Raw genomic sequence first — 4179 nt, 5'->3', positions numbered from 1 at the left:
GGGGTATGGGATTTCTAACAGTCAGAGGGTGGACAAGGGGGGCGGTAAAGTCTGAACTTAGAAGAAAGATTAAAGAATAAATTATAAATAACTCACTACAATAGTGTGGGAAAGTTTGGTCCAACGGGCTATTTTCCATTCACATATTCTTTTAGATTTTATTTGGAAGTTAATATAAATATACTCTTATAATTAAACAAGAAAATGATTAGAGATGTTAAAAAATAAAGGAGTTGTATTTTGACTCTAAAGGTATACCTCCTAGTTAACTTTGTAATCACATCATTGAAATTTAACTTCCTTCAGAGAAGCATCAGAATAACAAGGATTAAAGAACCTTTCAAACTCTGTTTTATAGGAGACAAAAAAGTTAGCAATTTTTTTTATTTGGTTACAAATGTACAAGCAAGTGAAAAATGTGCATGCTTCATTAGTCTGAAGATTGGAAATTAGAAAAGTACTTCAGAGTATTCTCCATGATGTCTCTTTTAAACACAGACATTTTTTCTCCGTTCACCATCTGTATCAAAAAGCATATCTTAGTTGTTGGTCCCCAAGTTCATCAAACCCTAAAACAGAAAAGAACTTCATTAAATAAACTCCCAAGGATACAAATATGAAAGATTCTGTGAAAATGATTTATAGGCTAAGGGTTAGGTAGGGTTGGGATTAGGGTTAGTGTTAGGGTTAGGATTAGGATTAGGGTTACTTTCAATGCTTGTTTTTCTTTTTGATAATTGTTCTACAAAGGTAAAAGGAAAACATTACTATAACAATTTTGTTTATTTTTGGTGTTACTGCCATGCAGCATGAATGCTAGGCTAACAATCAAGCAGTTATGTATCTCCAATACTAAAATATTTACATGAGCAAAAATAATTCCATATGAAACATAAAAGGAATAATCTTCCAACTGACTTAAATTTTTGACAGCGATTATGTCTAAATATACTTATATTTTTAAAATAACATAAAATAAAATTATGCTACCAATTGTGGGGTAAGAAAACATTTTTTTTAATGAAAAAGAATTTTCCATAATGCACAGAATGACCTTAGCCTCCCAAATACTTATATTTATAGGCATGCACCATGCAAACATAGATTTGGAAATATCCTAGTCTGGGAAGCTTAACTCTAGCTAGCGTTAATGCTTTTACCATATAATGTCATCATTTTGCTAAATAGCATAAGCAATCCTAGGAGGTAGTTCACTACATCATCTCCGTATCTACCTCCCCCCCCCACACACACATGTGTATGTGCCATGTCTTCTACCTTCTCTTCCATTCTTAAGGATGACATATACTTGTTTTTTACTAAGTTCAAGGTTTTCCTTTGTCTCAACTATTGTCAAAAGTTACAGCAATTGTAATTTTGATTTTACATTTATGACTCTAGCTGGCCGTCAATGTAATACCTATAGAACTAAATTTTATAAAGTTTGATTTAGAATGATCACAAGGTCATGAATACTCATGATCAATAAATATACACTGTCTCAAAATAAAGTATAAAAATATGTCTGAGGACAAATTTTAGTTGCTGACTGGTTTTCTCTAGGTTCCAATCTCAAGTAACACAGGAAAGTAGTAACATAAAGTTCTCTTTGTATTCTTTATGTTGGCACACAACCATGGTAATTTTCATTTAAAAAAAATATTAAGACAAGCCCTTTACACCTTTTCTCCTTGGGCTATTACATACCTATTTTGTCCTTTATTCACTGTGATCAGTTTTGTACCTCACATTTCCACTCAAATCATCTTTATTAAGTAAATTGACCTCCAATTTGTTAAGTTTATCTTTTAAAAAAAATGCACCTGCATACATATGTAGACAAAGGGTTAATATTGGGTGTCTTCTTTGGTTGCACACTACTCTTTCGGAGACAGAATCTCACTGAACCTAGAATTCATCCATTACACTACACCTGGTTGCTACGAAGATCTGGGAATCTTCTTATCTCTGAATTAAATCTGAGTATGGTCTTTGTAAAATGCTCACCAACACACCAACTTTTTTGTTATTGTTGTTGTGTTGGTGGTGGCTTTTTTTAAGTTTTGCTAGTTTGTTGTTGTTTTTGGTGATGGTGGTGGTGGTGGTTGTGGTGGTGTTGGTGGTGGTGGTGGTGTTGTTGTTGGTGGTGGTGTGTGCATGCATGCTGATCAGGGAATATAAGCTCGGGTCTCCATGCCTACACAGGAGAAAGATTACCAACTAAACCATCTTCCAGCCCTGAAAATCAATCTTATTTGGCCCATTTGCAGAATATGACACAGTTAGTGATCTTTTCTTCCTCAAAATTTTCCTTCACTCACGGTAGTTTTCTTTCTACCAATTGTTCTCTTCCAATAATGGCTCCCACTCACCAGCTGCCTCATGCAGAGTTACAAATATTGAAGTACTCTGAGGGGCTGTCTTTAGATTCCTCATTTACATGGATGATCACTCATCCTTGAAATTTCATACCGAGTTCAATGTTTAAAAATTGCCTTCAATTGGAGTATTTATTTATTTATTTATTTTTTATTTATTTATTTATTTAGTCTTTAGTTCCCATCACTTTCCTGGACTGACTCATAATGGTACCTTCATCAATGCCTTCGGAGGCAAGAATTGTTTTACTGTTCTTTTCCAATTGAATACTTTCCAAACTATTAACCAATCAAGTAAAAAATAAAATTAGTTAATAAGATCATCGTTGTCTCAGATCTTACTTGGAAACCATATGATGACTGCAGTGATTGGTACAGTAATGGAGAGATGATATAAAATGTTTTGGTGATATTCTTCCAAAGGAATATTCTGCCAGTACTGTTGAGAAAGGTTGTTTACATCCACTGTTGTTACTAAATTTGTACTAAGTTTAAGATTGTAAGAACGTATTTGCCAATTTGAGTTGGTTTTCTAATATTAACAACAGAGTCCAGATGACAACAGTAAATAAGCTTTCTCTCTCCTTTCAGCTCTGGTGTATTGTGCTTCATTTTGTAGACACTGGTAATCCTCTCTTCATCTTTCTGCAAATGTCTGCCTCTTGAAAATTTATGATCTGGTCTACCATAAAACGCCTAGTGTTTTTCATTGATATAGTATGTGATCAGTGGTTTACATCTCAGTAGGACTACAACAGAGCCAAGGATAGATAGATATTGAAACTTAATTTAGTTTCATGTGCCCAAATCAAGGCATGTTTCTCCATTCCTACTTGATACTTAGTTATACTAGGTTAAATACAAAGTTAGTTATGGTACCAACCGTTGATTTTCTTTTTCTTCATTGAATTTCTATACATCCATATCAGACTTCTGAAATGTAGTTATATACTGATCACATAATTTTTTATTGATGTTCTTCCTGTAAAGCACAGTAGTGAAAGCAGTCACATTTCATACCAATATGAAAAAGAACACTCAAAACAAGTTAAATTGATCATTTCATATTATAAAGAGAAAAATAGCAGTATAAAATTATCTAATGGGAAATCATTATAGATTTTTTCCCATAACATATTATGAGAGAAGTATTCTTTTATATTTTAGCTTTTCAAAATTCAATTAGTTTGTGTGTATATATAAATATAAATATATATAAATAAAAATAAATATAAATGTAAAAATATGAATATGAATACGAATATAACTATAAATATAACTATGAATATAATGATAAATAAAAATGAATATAAATATAAATAATATATCTATGAGAAATAATTATATTTCACAGTGTTTTTTCATTATTTCCTACCAAATATAAGGTCTAATTTATTTTTCATATATTGCCTCAGTTAAGACTTAGTGTAAAACATAAGTCAATTAAAATATAGAAAATGCCCACATATGTAACTGTAGTTGTTGTTTTTCCATATTGTTAAGCATAATACTCCATAAATTACATTTCTAAGACTATGTGCAGGACTTCTGTATTTCCACAATGAATGTAAATTAAATTTAAAATCTCATTAACAGTTACTTAAAGAAGAAAATAAAAGTTTCACAGATTTCTAAGAATTTGATTTAGTTTCCTTGAAGGCATTAAGTTATAGGGTTAACTCTTTAGACAAAATCAAAGCCACATATTTTTACTAAAGGATCAGACATGATATATTTTTTAAACTTCAGCCATATATAATTTTTCAAATGATACACATGTGGTCCTACAAATCTAACAACT

The sequence above is a fragment of the Mus caroli genome, unplaced genomic scaffold (genome assembly GCF_978045245.1).
Source record: "Mus caroli unplaced genomic scaffold, Mus_caroli_1 scaffold_22, whole genome shotgun sequence".
Lineage (NCBI taxonomy): Eukaryota > Metazoa > Chordata > Mammalia > Rodentia > Muridae > Mus > Mus caroli.
The sequence above is the reverse complement of the archived record's forward strand: the minus strand, read 5'-3'. Positions refer to the sequence as shown.